Consider the following 22,167-nt stretch of genomic DNA (forward strand, 5'->3'; position numbering starts at 1 on the left):
TCCGCAATCGGCAAAAGTAGGTGTCGAGCGGCCAAGCGAGTCGGCCAAAAATCACCGCATTTTTTGGGCTTATTTCATCGCCAGGATTATACGTTTTCATACATTTGACAGGACGTGAAATGACACGGCATACGAGTATTTCTAGTGGCTATTTTTACCATGAATCAAAGTGTGACATTATTTCCAATTTTTGCACCTTCGCGAATCCGAAAATTTCGCGATCGCTTCGCTCGCGACTCCATGTTACGTGTGATGCTTTTATGTTCGTTTAATTGCTCAAGTACCCAACACCAAAAAAAATTTCGCGCTCTGCCGTCGAGGTTTCCTTTGATGTTTATTTTTTATTCCCCTGGTTCAGAAAAAGCAATAACGCTTTCTTCGCTAGCTGCTTATTCATTTGCATTTGCTTTTTTGTGTGGATATTGTACTTTTTGAGACCTTATTAATAATTTACAGTGGTTTTGTTCATTTTGTGTAGAAACTTAAACTAAAAAAAATTCGCGCTCGCTTCGCTCGCGATACCAGCTACCACGGACTGTCTTTCAATGCTAGCGGGTGCTTGGAACTTCTTCTTGTAGTTAAAAAAAATCACGCTCACTCCCCTCGCACCTGTACAAACCCAATCTATTTCTTTTTGCGTTTACTTTGTCAGTCTTCAAACTGAAAACTACATAGGTAATACACAAAATTTTTTTCTGGCTCGTGTGGCAGATAGCCATGCTACGCCTGAGTATAATGAATATGTCTCTAACCATATAACCATTTGGTGCGCTACCACGCGCCACGTAAGCCGTACTTATTTAAGTGTATTTACGTCTTTAGTTTACTTCTTACTTAAGCTAAGGTTCCGCCGAAAAATGGTGAAACGAAAAGGGTTCCGAAGCCAAAAGAATTCGGGAACCGCTGTCCTAAACTATAACATCCAAAACTAAAAGCAGTATCTAAGTACTATCTAGTTAAGATATTATCAACCACAACTTATAACTCGCCAGATATTACCTATCTAGATATGATATAACTTATAATATCCCAGATATTCGATCAGTAGAAGTGTCGCTCGTCAAGTCGCGAACTGCTTCGAAGAAACAATCCAATTAAAGCAAACTTGTTAACGAGCTGCACTGAACAATGTCAGCCTTTACTTGAAGTTCTGTGATTTTGGTCGCTAACTCCTCAAGTCCCAATTAATGTTTAGATTTGTGACCTCTTTTTTTGAAACAATTTGACGTTTTGATTGTTGTTTCTGGGCTTAGATCGAGTTAGATTCTTTCTTCTACATAACATACTATAAGTTTACACTATTTATGTTCCTATTAATTAAATTGATACATAGAAAATAACGTATAGCTCAGTACATGTATTATGATAAATTCACGAGATATGAAACATATGGCTATATAAGTTCACCAATGTCTTTGTCAGTAAGCAGGCTCTAAAGTTCAATAGAAGAAATCCAATGAACACTACCTGGCGTTGGAACTATGTACCTAGAAGCAACCAGGCTCGTCGAAGCAACTACTAAACATCAATTTCACCGGATTCATCACGTAAATTAAAACTCTTCATTCCACCACTCAATCACATCATTAAAACAAAGTTATCTCCCAAAACTTCCCACAATTTTTAGCTGAAACTCCCAAAATTCGGGGTAAATCCAAAAACCGTGTCTATATCAGCGGGTTGTCTGGCAATGGGAGCCACGGTGCAGGCTTTGTGATGCAGATAACCTTAATCCCTGTCTGTCGGCTGCGTGTCAACACCAGCCGCAGGATCGCGATGAGATGATGTGGGTAGGACTGGGGGATAGTATTTATTTAGATGAAAAAAATAGCCAGTACAGTAAAAGTATCTAATGTGACTTGAATCTAGTGTGACGATTCTAATGAACATAGTTTGTATTGACTAACTATTGCGTAGGTACATACAAATAATCACAATAGGTCTAGCCAAGAAAAATAATAAACACATCTTTTAACGAATAACTGCAGTAAAGTCCCTGCAAAGTAAAAATATGATCGAAAAGATATAATAATTTTCAGACTTGTAACCTTAGGTGTAGCAGGTTTGTTACCACAAAATTACATGAAGAATAACTTGGAAATTAGATAATGCTAAATCTCTGGCCTATTAAAGACTTGTATTATTTGAAGTCCAAACCATTTATTCTCATACAATCCACCACAAACGAAAATTTACTCGGAGCGTATCAACACTAAGACCAACGCTCCAAGCGCAGAGCAACAGTGCGAAAGGATTATGAAGGGCTGAGATAGCAATTTGCAGCGTACTTAATTACAAGATAAATTAGTATGTAAATTAATAGCCGTGTTCTGCTCCACGGTGGGTAAATATACCGTCGGTTTGAGTGTACCGAGTACGAACACTTCCGACAATAACTCGATGGAGAGACGTTCCGAGGATTTCAGGAATATTCGCGTTGTAAATAAGTTATGTTATGTTGCTTGTGTACAGTTGGGTAATGAAGTAGGTAGATCTTCTGTTGTTTTTGGTACTAGCTTGTACAGATTCAGTAAGAGCCCTAGAGCGCACTACGCACGATCAACTGTCGACCGATAGTAAGCCTCAATGGTTGGTTGGTTGGTTGTTGGTTGGTTGAAATGATTGGTTGACGGACGGACGGACGGATTTTAGTCAGTCTGATACATGGTTGAAAACAACGAGTAGCGTTGTAATACGCGTAAAAACTACCATTAATATACGTAATGACTATGGGCAATAAAACTATCGCCTGTCTTAAAGTTTAACGTAAGCTAAATCTATACTCTGCCTGCTAACGTAACGTAAGATCAAACCCAAAGTTAAACAGAACATTTAATCCATCACAAGTACCAATTAATCAAAGTATTGTTTGCCAAAACATCCCTCTCAATTAATAATTAAAGGGGAGAAAACAAGAGCAATTACAAAAATTATATTTGCACAACCCCGCATAAAGAACAATGTGTTTGTTCCTATAATATTTATAAAGATTTGATTTTGATTGCTATCGGCGCCATGTTTGTTTAGCTGTCAAACTTCGTGTGCACGGCGCATGCGCGGCACGCGACGCCCGAGTAACGTTTTAATCTAATAGGCCTAAGATTGCCTGATATAATGCCAGGGGTGAAAAAACACGATATTGTTTATTTTATGAGGATTCATCTTTATTAAAAATAACTTTTCTGTTTTGATTTTGATGAGTTCTCACGTTTTTTTTTATAATTGTAATTATTTGTCTGTGATCGTGGGAGCTCCGTTTTAAAATTATTTAGCCATCTAGTGGACATTTTTAAGACTTGATTGATTTATTTGCGTTATGCTTAGAGTAGGTCTTAGCTGATGATTTGATGAAGATAATGTTCTTATTTCCCATCTACTGAGTCATTGTAGATACAGCAAGAAGACTACCAAAAGCATACATAATTATTAATTTGAAGAGGATATACAGAAAAAGAAAAACTATATTTTCAGTCATATGTCGCAGAATACATCGTACAGGTCAATTAAGGAATACATGACACTTTAAAATGCCACATATCTAGACACACGGCAGTGTGTCCGCCAAGTTCGAGCAAAAAAAGCGACACACCGGCTGTGGGTTATATTACACGAACCATTTCGGGCCAAATTCGACCCCCCTATAACTCAAAATCTATTTTATTTACACAAATCAAATTTCTAGTATCTGTTGAGACCCCCTCACTTATCTAAAATACAAAATTTCATTAATATACCTATTGTAGGTCTTGAGATATTGACGTCAGAAAATCGCTATTTTTACTATACACTCACTGATTGACTGACTGACTCACTCATCAAAAACCTAGACCACTTCCAATGGTCGTATTGACTTGAAATTTGGCATGGAGGTAGGTCTTTATGTCAAGGTAAAGGGAAAAATCTGAAAATGGCCAACTGTGAGTCGGTTTCAAAATAATGAAGATGAAAATTTATACCCGGTGTAAATTTATACCCCTAAGGAACTAAAACGAACTAAATTTATCTATATTTATATAATATATCTTCGAATGGTCGTACCGATCTAAAATTCGTTACAAAGGTTTGTATTTAGTCAAAGTAAAGTAAAAATCTGAAAACGGCCAAGTGTGAGTCACTTTCGAAAATAACGAATGTGTAACTTTGATCCACGAACATAATATATGATAACATGTCATGTCATGTCAGTCAGTTGGTAAATCTAGTCCATTTAGTTAATCTAGTTCATTTCTTTGTAAGAAGCATAGTGCATATTAAAAAATCTGAAAGATAGTATAAATGAGACATTTCCTTAACAAACTTAATAATAAGAAAAAAATAAAATAAACAACCTTACAAAAATAAATGAAATCCCACCCAAAACAAAAATGTGAAAGACTGCCAAGTTCGATAATATGGGAATGCTTCGCCTATAAAAGAAGAGAGATCTGAATAAGTACCAAGTTCCATACACATGCCTCAGTTAAAAATAGTTACTTTTTAATGATGTTACTTGGCAAGTTTTAATATAAAATTAAATACTTGATTCATTGCGTTTAGTAGGTTTATAACAAGGTGTGTGAAAACTTGCCAAGTAACATCATTAAAAAGTAACTATTTTTAACTGAGGTATGTGTATGGAACTTGGTACTTATTCAGATCTCTCTTCTTTTATAGGCGAAGCATTCCCATATTATCGAACTTGGCAGTCTTTCACATTTTTGTTTTGGGTGGGATCAAATTCACCTCCATTATCCAATTCCAACCTACAGAAGCCGAAGCCAATTAAAAGAACAATAGGTGTAAAATAATACCCACAAACTGACACCACAGATGAAAACATTATAACTGATTATTATCATCATGGCAACACCAGGGGACGCACGATGCGTCGATAGATATAAGATATCAAATCGCAATTTGGCTAGAGATTGTGTCGACAGATCGGGATGGCCTTGTTTATTTGATTAGGACGGCTTTTTATCGTTGCATCTCCCCTAAACAATTTCTGTTTTGTTTGCGCTAGAAATTATTGTTGTGGCCGCAAGATATCACTGGTGACTGTGGGGTGTATTTTGAGGATTTTTTGATGAGTTTGCCTGTAGTGCAATCAGACGACGCAAACGAGATGTAACGATGTTGTGAAAGACACGCTTTAGTTAGGCTATATATATGACTAAATCAATGGCTTGTTAGCAGAAATTATCTCCCTGCTAAAAATAAACTTTCAGACTATGGTGATCGATGTCTGCTACAAATTAAAAAGTAAAAACCAGTTGTCAAATTGACAGCTAATTTAAAACAAAAACCGGCAGCCTATTAGCGCGCAATTAAAAGCTGCGTTCGCAATTTAAATCGGCCTATTGTTCGGGCCCTCCGTTAATTCAACAGTTCGGGTGCGTTCGCTGCACTTGCCCGATAGCTATGACATTCTCTTTAAAACATAATGGAATAAAGAAACAGTAAACTGGCGTCCCTTGTTGGGGGAACACTTCGTTATCGCAGGGATAGTGCGACGGGATAGCATTGATACTCGTTTTTTTATTTGTTGTATTTATTTTAATGTTTCACACTTTTGAATAGGATTGTAAAGATTTTGGTCGGATATAGTCAGTATATATATATATACTGTTTTACTTTATTTTTTATGTGTTGTGCAGGCAGATCTCTGATAGAAAGCCATTATAACCGCCCTTGGACACTATTGGAGCTCCAAGTGCCCTTCGAAAAGAAATAGGTACTTTATTTTCTCTGAGGATCATTATCATTGGTCCTACCTACCTTTCACGAAAGTTCATTCCGTAGTTTTCTTGTTCCAGGCGAAAATAGTTCAGTTAGATACTTTATTTTACATTATCACTCGACAATTTTGAATCTTTAGCTAAGTAATTAATAACGTTTATTTTTGTGCAAGCCGTCTTCATTTCGGCATTCAATTGATTTGCTACCCAACAATCAAAACGCTACAACGCAAGTACAAGCTAAGCCCATAGGTAGCAGGGTCATATTCAAAAAAATTGTATATTAAAACGTCCAACAGAGTTATTCTTTTTTAAAGAATAGCTACTAGCTAATTACTCTTAAAACAGAATAAACATTTATTTCAGCATTATGAAAAACAAAAATAACGCCCCATAATCCTCAATGAATGATTAATTTTAAAAGAAAACTACAACGTAGAACATTTGTTTTCATATAAGCAATGCGTGTCCACATTCTTGGCGCGACATTTAGAAAACATTTTATTATTCAATATTAGTATTTTAACTGACAAATAATTGATTTCTTAGCAGAGCATTGTGGAACCTGAAGGAATTTGCTAAAATTATCATGAAATATAACACGCAGAATTCAGGAATAATTAATTAAAGCAAGTCTTGATTTCACTTCATTTCTGTTATTCCTGTCTGTTACATTAGTCATTTTAATATTTTTGTAGTAGTTATCAAAATTATTTTACCTAAAACATTAGCAACTGAACTGTCAAAAGAATCGACGAATCAAAAATGTTCGGTAATTTTGAGAAGCGCAACAAGCACGAAATATTGTGGTGCAGTGATTATTCGACAATTAAAAGTTACTTATTACTGTGAGACTTTTAAAGTATCGGTAAGTACTTTTACTGTTTTATAACTCAGCTTAGAATAAATGTATATTGACACTATCACTGTACTATATAAGTTTCGTATAAAGTAAGAATTAGCATTGAAAAAGAGATTTTTTTAGATTAGACACAAGCAATTTATTCATATCGGTTATCATATCGATTACTTTTTTCTGTGACGTAACAGATATGAACGGTTAAGGTTTGTTCACAGTGTACGTACCGAGATAAAAACGTATTTAATCAAACCTACCACTTTTCTTTTTATTTTATAATTTTATAAAGGTATCTTTACGAAAAGTCGACATGAACAGAGTAAATAAAAATCAATCCACTAATAAAATATAAAACTCGAAAATGTTTTCTATCGATATACATTTTTACAATCGATATTTGCAGGTAACATCATGTATTATAATGGGATAAGTTTGGGATAGTTACCTACCTACGAATGGCTTTAGTTCGGGTATAAGAATTGCTGTGGGGTTTGTTTTAGAATATTTAATATTTATGTATTAAGGTTTTCTTTTCTTCACAGGCAATATGCCACTAACACCAGGTGGACGACAGCGAAATTATAGAGAACAATTCGAATACTATCTACTTATTTTCTTTTAAAAGTACGTCGTTATATACTGACCCTAATAATTCGTCTCTGTTACTTTTCCGTTATAACAATATAGCTTTCCTATCTGTTTCATATCTGTTTTTTACAAATTTTTTGAAAACGACCCAGCACCATTCATAACGAATCACCGTACAAAATGATATTATTTGTAACATAATCCGCGAACAACTACGGCACGAGATTGATATTACGCTGGGGTGTTATCGACATTAATTTATATGGATACGGTTTAAAAATGTATAATGGGTGGGACGCCGACGCTAATAAAGTCCCTTGGGCCGCCATGTTGCCGGCGACACTTTTTGGCGCGAAATAAAATACATATTTCACTAGAAATGCGTGTAAGCCATTTTATGACTTAAATGCTTATATTGCCACTGACCGTTGGGTTCAAGATCGTGTGACAAATATTTTGACGGGCAACACTGGTTTTGGCGCGAATTTGTTCGGATGCGTTCATGGATGATTGATCGGCTAATTGCAGAGGATGACGCGTGAAGACTCGTGCAGTCATATTTATATGTCATTACACACTATTCTGTTTTTATAATTAAATTCACACGAGAAAAACTCGGCATAATTCTGGGCTGATTATAAAAAAATACATGTCTAATGATGAAGATAGATCGATGTAAAATGCAGCCCAATTTAAATACATACGAAATAAACGGACCAGCTACAGATAAAGTTATAAATTAAAGTCACAGATCTAATAATCGAATTGCTATAGCTAATCGTCAGTTTGGCTCTAATAAAGGGGATTATGCAAATAATTTGTATTCGAATCACGTGTTCGTATACAAATCAAATGTTAAATATAATTGTTAAATAGCGTGTAAACATGCGCCGATTCTTTTGTATTCCAAGCTAGACAAACAGGGATCATTTTATAATTTCACTTTGGACGCCATATTTATTCATTCAGAGTCAACTGCGTGTAAAATTTAAATAAACGGTTTTGAGCTAATGCTCGCTCCAATTTTGACTTCGCTGACGTCGCGGTTTCGACGTCTTTATTCAAATTTCGAATAACGAGAGATTGGTTCCGCGCCAGTGGACGCATTCATATTTAAAATTCTGCGAGCAAATGTTTCAGTTATGTTATGTCAGAAGTTTTGTGTCAATTAATTAATTCGGCTGTTACGGGTGACAAATTAACTTTTAATTTGTGAGCTTGACGTGATTTATTGTAAATTTGCATTATAGATCATTATGATATTTTATTTGGCAAGCAAATATGTAGTTCATATTCTAGTATAAGTCTGACAACCAGCCGAACCAAGGGGTATTGGGTTGATGTACATACCTACACAATGAAATAGTTCATATTTGTACGCATACCTATAGCTTATATAAACTTTCATTATTTCTTTAAATATTGGCAAACAATACTTTTACACTTTTAAATAATTAACAATTATCGTTTTCGCTCTTACACCCGCATCAAATTAACATTTCACCCCCCAAATATACCAAAACGAGCTATAACAACGTCTAATTACGAAGCAAGAGGCAAAAACATAACACCTCTCTCCCAAACCGGTGATAAATCAAGTAAAGTAAAATATCTATCCTTTGGGACCGCTCCACGCTGTCAGATGACATAATAGGGTCTTTTATCGGGTACTGTCGCTATAACGACCTCTAGTGACGATCATTGTACACTATTATGTTTTTTGAAAAAAGAATAGGTATTAATTTGGGTGGGGTGAAACAAACAACGGTATATAATTGTAGGGAAGCTTAATTAGGCTGTAGATACATTTTACAGAAGAATAGAGCACCCTATACATTCCTGAGATTTCTAAAACTTAAATCACTCTTGAAGTTATGATAAAACAACAAGACATGGTGTTTAGGCAGTGTAGAAAATCTTGTCTTGATTGCCCAAACTCCATGTCTTAGCTTATGTCCAGGATTAAATTATAAAGATATAATTTATCGTTATAATTGTACGGCATGTCTAAAGTGTCCCGTTTATTTAATTAACACTAGATTCCTCAAAATATTACACAGTATGTACCCATTACACAATAAAACAATACTCAATCACCACATACCCTACAATCAATATTATAAAATAAACAATTATAAAACAAAAGAGATCTCATTACAACAGAGTCGACACGTGTCCATCTAATTCCGCTCGGCATTAAGACTCCCACAGGATTAGCAGAATCAATGAGCTGGTGGTGATGCCATCCTGAGGTAACTCGCGTTTATGATGATGCTTTTGCACCCATTTTCATTTTTAGATTGCTTATGCCTCTAACAGCCAACGGTAATATACAGTCGCGGATTTTTGGAAGGTGGACTTAGGGCCGACGTGCCGTTATAACTTTCTGAAGCTTTTTTGGGACAACGTTACTAAGTTTATTTATTATTTTTGATATGTACCCAAATATATACAATAATGTCTCACATCATCATCCTCCGAGCCTTTTCCCAATCATGTTGGGGTCGGCTTCCAGTCTAACCGGATTCAGCTGAGTACCAGTGCTTTACAAGAAGCGACTGCCTATCTGACCTCCTCAACCCAGTTACCCGGGCAACCCGATACCCCTTGGTTAGACTGGTGTCAGACTTACTGGCTTCTGACTACCCGTAACGACTGCCAAGGATGTTCAATGACAGCCGGGACCTACAGTTTAACGTGCCATCCGAAACACAGCCAATGGTGTCTAAGATAGACTTAGAAAGTACATACAAACTTAGAAAAGTTGCATTGGTACTTGCCTGACCTGGGATCGAACGCGCGCCCTCATACTTGAGATGAGAGGTTGGTCCTTTACCCACTAGGCCACCACAACAATAATGTCTCACACGAACGAGTAAACGTCCAAGATATCTCCCTGCTTTTATAATCAGAACCACTAATGCCTAAAACATTACATTGACTGAAACATAAAAACACCTACTCTGCCTACCATGTATTGCGATGGACTAGATCGTATATTACAAAGCTAAAATATAATTATAAAGTTTTATTCCATTATACCAAAATTAGAGACAACACAATTGAACAACCCCGCCACATTCAGCGTCGAATGGCTAGTCAGTAACAATACTACGGCATAGGGGTCCGCGTGCGATGCACAATGGTGACAACATTGATTTATAGTGGGCACACCTGTTGTAATGCTTATGTCTTGTATTAGCTGTAATGATGGTGGATATTTGTTAGAGCAAGGAACTGGTTTGCTAATGAAAGTTATGTATTTGTACTTTGATTAAGGACCGATTTTCAATCGCCACATAACTTTTATCTAAGGAATATGTTTGACGTTTTGACAGTGAACGTAATCATCAACTATGTGGAGAGCGACTTTACATGGAGCATAAACATCACTTAATACTTAATCTTTACTAATATTATAAATGCGAAACTAACTCTCACTACTTGTATGTTATTTTCACATAATGAAAATACTTGACAGGAGCTGTACATACATACCTACTTTTAAACAATGTATTCTGCAATTTTACGGTAGCAGGTTATTCTCATCTATCCCACCTTATTGTCTCTTAATATCATGGCATTTTCTGCAACAATAAAGCAACTGAATTAAGTGATTAGACATAGCTTGGTCCATAAGAGGGCTGCAAAGACATTCTTTTCGTCCACAAAAAAAAACATGAAAGAAGAAAACACAAACAAACATTTTCCCCGTACATCCTCATATTGCAAATTGGTGAAAACCTCATTTGACGCCGATACTGGCATAATAGAATCACATTATGCGGCTAGGGCGGGCCCCCCAGGGACGGGCAGCATCGATTCCAGTCGAGTCGAATAGTCGAATACTCGAGTTACTATTCGATTCTCCCAGCGATCCGTATCAAGTGTTTGCTCAGTTCATGGTAAAGGAGTGTAATTGAAGATGTCGGCTTTTATTTGGTTTGTTGTTAGTTGTTTGATTAGGGAAATTGGTTTTTAAACAGGCTCCAATGACCGTCGATAAACGGTAAAAAGTCTGGTTCGATCCAAGAGTCGAATCTCTGCCATGTAGTCATGTAAATATGAAGATCCTAGTATTACCTGTGCAAAATAATGCAGTTTTTATACGACTTCAAAGATAATAGGTCTAGGTTCCCAATTATCTACAAAAATAAAACAAAGTTGTTCTTTAAAACTTATAACTCAAGAACAACTGGACTGATTTCCATGGATTATTATTTATTTGATCTCTTCTCCCTGAATAGCAGAGATATTTATACACAAAAACAATAGAACGAAAACGGTAATGCCAAGTCTAAGCAGATATCACACTCAAAACCTTGTAAACACAAAAAACACCTTTTTAGTACATTCTTAAAATATGCACTAGTAAATCAATATAACCTAAACATAAATAGGTTCTAGTTAAGCGACAAACTTACTGGGCAGACCCCGCAGGAGACGCGAGGGGTCGTGAGGGGGTCGTTAAAACGTTAATCGAATCTGGACCTAATGGGATTTCTTTCTTGAGGGGCACATTGCTAAAGGATTAATTTATATCAATTTAAATGGGAGAAGGGATACAGGTTGGTTTTATTGGACAGTCGGTTTTTGTTTAAGGAAAATTCACAGTTTTTTTGGTCAGTGTTTATACCTGTTGGATAATATAATAATATTTATTCAGAACTCCTTTATATTATCTGTTATAATTTGTATAATTTAGGTACCCAATTTATTTATTTATGCATTATTTGTGAGATGACTGCAGGAGTACGGAAAATTAAAACACGCTGCGATGACACCAAATAAGGGCAGGAGAATGATGATACTGAATGTTGAGGAAGTATTAACAGGAAGTAGTGCAGGTACTAACTAACAACACATTTAAAATAATTTTAGTAGTTACCCAAAATATATCTTTAAATCAAAGCCTTAACACGTTAAATAAAAAAATCTATCTCAAGCTATGAATTTTGTTCCAATTTAATCCATTTGTATTTTCTAAGTGTCATAAACATAAGTTTGGACTATTATCAATCTCCACAACCACTCATACTAAACGTAATACTACCTAAATCGAGCAATCTATACCATTTTTTCTTCTGTTCGTTTTGTGAACACCCTGTAGGGTATCGCTCCCGGGACGGTCTAATCCGCTGCGTTTGTTTGTGTCCCGGTAATGTATGTGAGAGCGAGCGCATGACGACAAATTAAAAACATATACCCCGGACTATTCCCTTCCTGATCATGTCATACAAAATTGGTAAAAACGGAAGAATAACGACTTAGTTCGGGGAAGTCAATTGTGTCATTCTTCTTCTTACTGAGAACATGAGAACTAGTTTCTGTCTGTGATTTCACCCGGTCACCGCTCTCAGATAAAAAGTAGCCTATGTATTTTCTGGGCTATATTACTGCCAAGGTTCATTAAAATCCTTCTAATGTTAAAGCGCTAATGTGAAATGTTAAAGTTAAACTAATATCCAGACCCACAAATCACACTAATAGTAATAAATTACAGAGCACTAGCAAAATTCATTCTTGTTATGGTTATATTGGTTTTAATATTTACAAAGTTAGCAAAATCATGTTCCTCTCGTCGATTTTCTCAAATATTATTGCAGATGAACAAAGATCGAAAATAAAACACATAATAAGGTAAATAAGGTTTATTTATAAGGTATATTATTCTCAAGGGAGAATGTGCCTTGATCATGATCAACGTGCACTATTATTATTTCAATATTAAAAGAGTGCTTCGTCCTCCAAAAAAACAGTTAATAAACTGAAAATGACAAATATCGCAAAACAATCGTTCATCCGAATGAAGTCTAACATCTGTAAGAGCGGTAAGAACCGGTTTTTTCCGCCGCTATCCGCTTACAAAGAATCCAATCCGTGTCGGCTGCTTACTGCCGAGTGGTGCACACCACAGACATTGATTATATGCATTGCAATTGCGTCTAGTGTTTTATTTTAAAGATATTTAAGATGATTTCATGATGATGATGATGATGATGATGAAGTCCCTATAGGCCTAGTTTTTTTACAGAAGTATTTATGAGATTAACGATTTGAAAATCTTTTAAAATATAATCTTAAGCTGAAGAATAAAGTGTAATTTTAATGCAAAAACACACGAACATGAAAGTTGTGAACCTTCTCTTTTTTGGGAAGTCGGTTGAAATGAGAAAAGCGAATAAAACTTGCATTTAATATTTCTTGACTACGCTGCTACGTCGTAGCCGCTACGAACATCGTAGATCCGTTCCGGTTCATTTCTGATTACGATTTGTACTTTCGTAGTTGGTTTTATTACGAGGTAAATATTTGTAGGATTGTCCTACAATATTTATAACAATATTTTTTGTATGTATCTATTTAATTATTGTTTCTGTCATTTTATAACAAAAAAAGACAACGGTTTACAATTTTAAAGGCAGTATGTATAAAAACAAATTGTGTACGTTGAATAAAATACATATTCTGATAGTTCAAAAGAATATTCACAAGCCTATACATATTCGGTGCACAGCAAAGTTTCAAGTGTATAAAATATTTTGTATGAATATTTTTATTTCACAATATTGTGCCTTTTTTCATTGTTATGAAAAACATTTACAATATAAAAAGTCAACAAAGACTTTCCACGTAAGTCAATTCACATACGCTTAATAACACAATCCGCAATAATCGTTAAACTACCTCATATGCCTGGCCTCTATACACAACAGACCTTTTTACAAAAAAAAAGAAATCACGCATAAACGACCAAAAACATAACACTCGCGGCCCGCGACCGGCAAAGGCAGTTAACTGAACAGCCTAGTAAAATATTCACATGTAGTTATTCCATGCGGCCGGCTTCGGATCACCGTTGCAGATTAAACTATTAACAAAATGGTACCGCCACGTTTTTGAACCGGATCCCATTTTCGAATAACGTTTTGCATAGTTAAACGCGCCGTTTGCGCGCCATGATCTGCGCGCGAAATGGGTCTGTGGTAAAAACTTTTTGGTCACAAAGGAATATGGACGTGGATGTTATGAATGACCGATTTCTACAACTTTATTTTAAGCCTCGTTCTTGGTCTGTGTAGGTTTTTGTTTTCCGATTATTTGAAAAAGTGCTCTAAAATGATCATATGCATTTAGTATGATCATTGCAATGCATTTCATCTGCCAATTTAGTGCACAGAACAAAATTCAAATGTCATTAACTCCCACTAAACCAAATAAAACATGTTTTGTGTTTGCTAAAAAAAAGTGTATTTTAATGTCAAAAAGTGCACTCAGTTTAATTTTATGTTCACTTTTTGAGTGCAATAAAATACATTTGACAGCAAACTGCACAAAATGTTTACAACAATTTGATAAGCTCCAATTTTGTTCTCCATCCACCATGACAGTTTTGCGCGGTTGCCTAGCAACGGGCTTAATTGGCGGGAAATCGGCGAATGGATTACGTGACACCCGCTAGCGTGAAATTGTATAATTTGTATTATACCGTCGGCTACGTTCGAAAATAAACTATCATTCGATTTATTAAAATATTATGTCGATTGATACGCTTTTGTAAGTCGCTAGTTAATTTTATATTGAGATTTCCTTACTAGTTCTTGGTTGTTCTATGTTCAATGAGAGAAACACTTTATCGCAGAGACCACATCAGATTAGCACATGAGACTGGTACATACTGGTAGGAAAATATACTTATCAAAAGAAAGATTAGGTATAAGTGAATAGTAATTACTCACTTTAGCTAATAGGAAACCAGAAAGAAGTTTCGATTTCATCTTCTACTCCGTTCTCGCTATGGGTCTCGTTTTTATTGATCTCGCATACATCTTAAATAGGTCCCCTGTAAATAAAATACCTTAATTATATTTTATTAACATTTGTAACATGATTCTTTGTCTAACTATCTTCACCTCAGATTACTAAATAGTTACTACGTCTTACGTTGAAAGTAGTACCGCGTTTTGTGCAGTTGATAGCTGTAAATCAAGAGAAATATGTATATGTCGGAGACTGTCATTAGTACGGACACTAAACGTCACGCAAGCGCGCCCTCTGGTGGCGTTTCCGGTGAAACAACATTTTAGCGCGCTTGGCAGAGTCGTGGTGGTCGGCGTGGCGGCCGCGGAGCTCAGTCTTCGTTGAGCCGTCGTGTTGCACACATCTCGAAACTGCCCTACGTCACGTCTAGTGTACCTAGTGTTATTACCTAGTGTTGTAGTACCGTTGTAGATCCATATTGTAAAGTGCAAAGATTATTGTAACGTCTATCGTATGGTAAGGTTCTTCTAACCTAACAGACATACATGTGTTGTTGGGGAGTTTGTTCCGCCACTTCTTCTCCCCAGCCAAAACACATAGGAAGTGGCGAAAGGCGGGCGTTTTGGGGGCTGTCTTTATTCTTAGTAATTTGAATAAACGTTTTAGTTTTGAGTTTGTTTGAGTTTTGAGTTTCTTTGAGTTATCTCTTTGCTCGATTAACCTAATTGATGTCGGATGATAGTGCCATCCTGATGTTTCGCCTCCGACATATATTTTTTGGTACTGACTGACAGAACTCTGAACTGTTAATAAAATACATAACAGTAAAGTGACACGTGTAAAATCATAGACACACGTGCGTAAAAATATCTAAACAGGTACAATGACGTAATCCATGACGTCACAAACTAGGGTGGATTACAAACTATTGTGATACTACACCTGTCTAATGTATAACGAATCACTGGTTCAGAATATTTAAATTGGTATTAAGCGATGCGCTTTTTGAAAGTGCTCAAAAATTATAGAGCAATGGGTTTTGTGAAATTATGGAGTGCGCATTTTTAAGTCACGGTTTACATTTTTTGGGCAGGCTCTAGTAATTAATATCATTGCATTAATTGAAAATAAAGACGACGGTCAGTTTTTTAATTGTATCCATATAAGTTTGCATCACAGCGTTTATAATTCGATATGCTATTTTTCTTATTTCTTAGAAAATAAATAGTTTGTAACATTTTTATATTAATAATGAAATAAATATCACCATTTCATTAAAGTTGTCTCAAAAGGGCTTCAGCGTGTTGGCTTCGGCCCCACGTTCGCCTCCCAAAAATCCGGGACTCTATAGTCCTGGTAGAGACATACAAGAAATAAATATAAAAGTTTCCAAAACGCTGAATACAATGTATAAAATCATAGGCACCTATTGTTTATAATGGAGGTAATTATAATAACATAATCAACCCTAATTAGCGACCATATTATTGGATATCTATGTGAAATAGTAATCTTTTGTTATGTTCGTGGGTCTTGGACAAGTAAACACAACTGATGCACTCGTAAGTCTTGCACAATAAAACACCAAGATGGAGATCAACACACAATATTTAATGCGCAGAGTAACGCCCTAATCAACAGTTGAATAAAGTATGATTAATTTTATAATGTTCTACCCTCTTTATACATTTCACCATTGAGAGTCAATTTATTGATTAATTACATTTTAGGATTCAAAATAATTACAGTTTACTAATAACAGTGCTAAATTATTGGATGTAGGAATAATCAGAATGTAATTATGTATTTATAAGGTAAGTATCTATAATAATACGTCACATCCCTTGCGAGGCTATTGAGAGGTTGGTAACACTTTACAACAACTAATGATTCCCGGAATTATACAAACACTACAATTATCCATAATAACTACAATGTCATTTGCCAAAACAATAGTGTTTAGTTCTACCTAGTATTTAGTTAAAAATCGGCCGGTTATCATGAACCGGTCAGTAATACAATGAATACAATAGTATTAGCCAAAACACTACTACCTAGTACTTAGTCAAAAAAATTGTCATAAACACATTAAATAACCGGGCTAATTACCCGGGCGGTTATCACGGTCATTGTCTGCGCTGCGATTACGCGACATAAATTGAGCCGGGAATATTTAATAATAATTGGCTTGCCTTTGTTTAACGGGGTGGTGGCCCGCCCACGACCACCCAGCTACCGATAGCAGAAATCATCTGCAGGAATAAAGTTTTTTTTTTAATGTATTTGGTATTTTGGCACCTATTGCGTTGAAGGGAGTTGTGTTTCGGTATTTTCTAGTCTTAATTGCGCGTGGTTACAGATCGTTCAGATTTAACTGAGTATATTTTCTTTGGTGCAGTTTAGATTTAAAATGTAATCAAAATGCCGACATCTCCACAGTGCAATCGCAATATCATGTATTAATTTTAGATGGTTTAGTTCAACTTTTACTTAGGCATGCATTTAATGTAGCATTTAGGTACTTTTCCTACTGCGGCTTATGTTTTATTATATTTTATGTAAAATTTCTAATACTTAATTGTAAGTATATGTAGCTTGGAGATCCAAATGGTTCAACTTGTCTCTGTCTTTTCAGTTCATTAACCGCGATTTTTCATGCCAGATTTTTGTTCTAAATACATTTTTACCACTTATAACCCGATAAAAAATCTAAGATTTCCTACAAATTGACCAGCTCTATTTTAAAATATTTTATTTATTTTTCAGACCTTACCCGGGCATCCGGCTACACAGTTAAGCCGGTTATGAACGGCCGGTAATGACGGTGTCATTTGCGCGGTGAATTATAATTGGGCCGATAACGCCGCCCGGCCGACAGTAATAGACAAGTTAATTTAAACCTGCTATATAACGCCATGCAGTATATAAGGGAAATATAATGTACTGACATACTTTTTGTGCGGTTGGTAGGTACGATTTTTGCAGCTATGTAATGTACTGACATATTTTTTTGTGTGGATGCTACGTTTTTTATAGCTATATAATGTACTAACTATACTTTTTGTGTGGAGGCTGGGATTTTTACAGTGAATATGTTGGTGTATTTTTTTTTTAGTTTTCGTTGTGTTGTGAAAAGGTTGACGTTTATTTTGTAGTGCGTAGTGACACAAATAAAAAAATACGATGGGTGATGATGTCCTCCTAGCCGATTATCGGCTACGACGGCTGTTCTCACGTAAGGAGATTAGCCAACTACGCAGGACATATTATAGTGCACGAGCATTTGCGCAGACACAGGTGCACTCACTATTCCTTAACTCTCATAGCCCGATGGGACGGTAATCCGACACGACCGGAGAGAGATCAGGCGCAGGACCGACATTTACCACTGAGGTAATTACTAATTTCATATACTAAACAGCTATACTAAACAAAAATAACTATTCAAGGCATTTATGAATAAGTTGGCAATTCTACAATTATTGTTTATTGAACCTCGTTTTTTTTTTTCAGACAATATTTTTCAACCATTTTTTTAAATCGAATAAAACATTTATTTTAATCGCCACACAAAAACTTAACATCGTTTACAATAGCCAAACACCACAAATGTCATTACCAATCTAATTTACAACAATATAGGGTCCTAACATTGCCATATGCGCGCCTTGTAAACGCCTGTCATTAGAGGGTGCACTAGTCGGTGCAACTAGATGCAACTCTCTAAGGACTTGCAGTTATTGCTCCTCGTTTATATTAATGTCGCTAAATAATTCGGTATAATGTTACTAGTTGTGATTTGAGTATTGTTGTGCATATGTGACTTTTGCACTCGATGTTTTTTATTTTGTTTGTTTGTGGTGAGGTGATAATGTAAGGCTCAGGTTCAATGACAACGTAGACGAAAGTTTTACAAAATTAATTATTCAAGTGCTATGAATTTCGTAGCAAAAAGTTGATTTAAGGAAATCATAATTATCATGTATTTTTTTGAAATGTCGTAAAAAAACTGGTTGCATTTCACGACGAGGCCACTTTCATTCCGCCATTTGAATAGATTATTGAATGGTTACCGTTTTATAAAATTATTGTCTTATCCACTTTTGAGCGAATCACATACATAAGTATTCTAAAATAAAATATTCGTCGTATAACGTTACAATATAAACCGCTAATAACGTTATAATATAAACATCAGTCAGATTTCAGCAGCCGTGTAGTCACCAAAATGGAGTCGACGGAGCCCTTATAGGTCCTTTTTCCGGGTGATTTAAAAATAAGAATTAAAACAATTATTTATTTCACAAAAAGCTACAATAAGTATCATATACAATATTAAAGTTACAAATAATAATTAATCTGTCCCCCTTTTGATCTCTCTTGACATAATACACAATCATTAGAATGCATTATTTGTATAAAAGTAAAATAACAATAAGTTTGTAATCGTTATTAATGATAAAGGATTTCGTTACCGTTTAAAAAAACGAAGCTGCAATAAAATCTTGATTAATAGATTTCGGCTAAAACACGTGTCCGTTGTATCAATTTAATATGTTTAGATTGTTTAATTATAAGAAGAATCAGGTATCTCCGCCCCCTAATGTGTGCATACCTAAGCGTTTTTTTCACCTGAAATCTATGTATTGGTCTTTCAAAGTCAATTTAACTGGTTGTTCTCTCCGCATTAAGTCTTAAAATAAGCAATGACTATCAATTTTATTCATACTTAGCGTTTTTTTCCAAATGAAAAATAAAGATAAAGGTGTTTATCTACCTTTATAAATGCAATCTTTAGATGCAGGTACCTACTGTAAAAGACAAATGAATCTCATTTCTCGCTTCTAAATTCAAATTAACTACATCAATTAAGCGAGTAATATCGAGCAAAAGATTACGTAACAAATCAAAGACCCGAAATATTCCCCTACCTGCGCAGCGACGACAATACTAGCTTACCTCCTACCCTCTTCAAACCAAGGTCACATACCATCAAGAAACATCATTACAACCCTTATTTCTAAGAAAATAAGAACTATAATGCAAAGTTTTGAGGTTATGTAACAGTATTGTTAAGTTGGTAAGGCATTCCCGCCACTTCATTTGCGAAAATGTTGGTACGCCTGGCTAAGTGTTGCACGCTGTTAAATTAATGAGCCAATCTCAGTCGGCCGGGGTTGCCACCTCTATATTTTACAAGGTGGTAATGTGCCGTAGTGTGGTGCTTTAATATTGGCCTGTTTTAACAACAGCCAAGTACATTAAAGTAAAATTATGTTTGTAACTTTCGCTATTAAGGTGTGGGTTTTATTTTGATTTGTTTTGGTAATTGAGTTTCTGTAAATGCTTGAAGATTGTGTTACATATTATAAAAAAGCTAGTCCTTAAGTTTACGTGCATATTCACTAAGTACTAGGGCATGCAATACCGGTTTACCGGTTTCGGTTTTACCGGTAAAACCGCCCATTTTCGCGATTTTTAATTTACCGGTAAAAATAATATGTAACCGGTAATTTACCGGTTTTTACGTTTTTGTGATAATATATAGCAATTTGTTCATTTAACGTCAAAGCTTCATTATGTAGCCTGAACATAATGTAATATTGCATACATTACATACCTATTGTAAGAGTGTTAAAGTTGCTGTTTTTTAGGAAAGTAAACTTATGTGGCTCCTTAACTATCTCTAGGTTAGATACAAATCTTCATTCTCATCTTAATTTATATTATCTAAACAAATTTGATTCATTCGGTTATTCTGAATTTCCTAATAGCTGTCAGCGAGAAGGAGACGATGGAGCGCCTGTGAGTTCGCACCTCTCATCCCAGCCACTGTAGTGGACCAGGAAGACACCACGGGCGCCGAGTGTCGAGAGACGACTCCCGGCCACCGTAGGCGTCGGTCTGTGGACGGTGAGTTCGGGTGGCTCATCGTTCCTCCGTCTGCATAGACAACAGACCCGTGTCGGCGGCCCCAGTTGTTCCACGCGCAGGATCAAGGCCTGCCGGGGCTGCAGGATTGTTCGAAACAGTTACCGCGACCCTGGTCCATAAAATGCCTACGATTTACCATAAAAAGGGCTTTCACTTCAATGAAAAAAATGTTTTTTTTTTTTACGGTAATTCTTAGCGTTTATCCCGTCTTGTGACGGGGTCCGCTTTCCGTATCGTCATTCATTACGACACTCAACCAGCACCGTTTCGGCCTGCCTCTGCGCCTTTGACCGGGTATACCTATTGAGATTGAGTACACAACATTGGCGATGTATTCAGGTGGTCTTCTTTTTACATGGCCGAACCATCGCAGCCGTTTCTCTTGCACTTTGTCGGCGACATTGCGTACGGATGGTACTGACATGTTTTTTTGTTACGGCCCACGTCACAAAAAATGTTTACCACCTTATACCTTGTATTTTAAATTATTTTTTGCTTTTAGACTACCCAATCTTATTGATATAATATCACATTTAAAAAAAATACAAAAATTACCGTTTTACCGGTTTACCGGTAAAAATATTTTATTTACCGAATTTTTACCGGTAATTTTTATTTTACCGATTATGCATGCCCTACTAAGTACATTGACAATCAGATAGATTGGGTTTTGCATGTTCCATTCATGCTTTGTGTTTGTTACAACAATACATACCTATTTTCTTTCAATTTTCAGACAGTATCATCTTTTTCTTATAAATCGTATAAAAGTGGTGTTCACGTTCTATTTTAACAGAATTAAATTTTTATAACGGCAGCAATGTGAGTCGGAAATTGCAACTTAATTTCAACAGTTGGAGAATTGATTTCAGGAACTGTGGATTTCAGGACATTTCTGTTATAAGAATTGAAATAACACTGAAATGTCGACAAATAAAACTTTCCATTATCTTTCTTGAATATATGTACTTGTTGAAATGAGAATTACTACAAGCTCAACAAGAAACCATTCCGTAGCGTATATAGACTCTATTTTTCACATATATTCACAACATAAACTAGCATAATGTTCCATAAGTTTGTCACGTCACTAGAGGCTACGGTACTCTGTCGATACATAATTTAGTATGGTGAGGCTAACAATGGCCAGGTTTAGAGCAGCCGGCCTCTAATGAGACCTCTCGCGCCCGGAGTACGTAGCACCCGCGGTGCGAGCGGAGCGGAGAGCGAAAATTAAAAGGTTCCCGTTTCATGGACAAAACACTGAAGAGTATCTTAGAGAAAGTTATTCAGTGCATTTTCTTGTTA

The sequence above is a fragment of the Helicoverpa zea genome, chromosome 23 (assembly GCF_022581195.2).
Source record: "Helicoverpa zea isolate HzStark_Cry1AcR chromosome 23, ilHelZeax1.1, whole genome shotgun sequence".
Classification (NCBI taxonomy): Eukaryota; Metazoa; Arthropoda; class Insecta; order Lepidoptera; family Noctuidae; genus Helicoverpa; species Helicoverpa zea.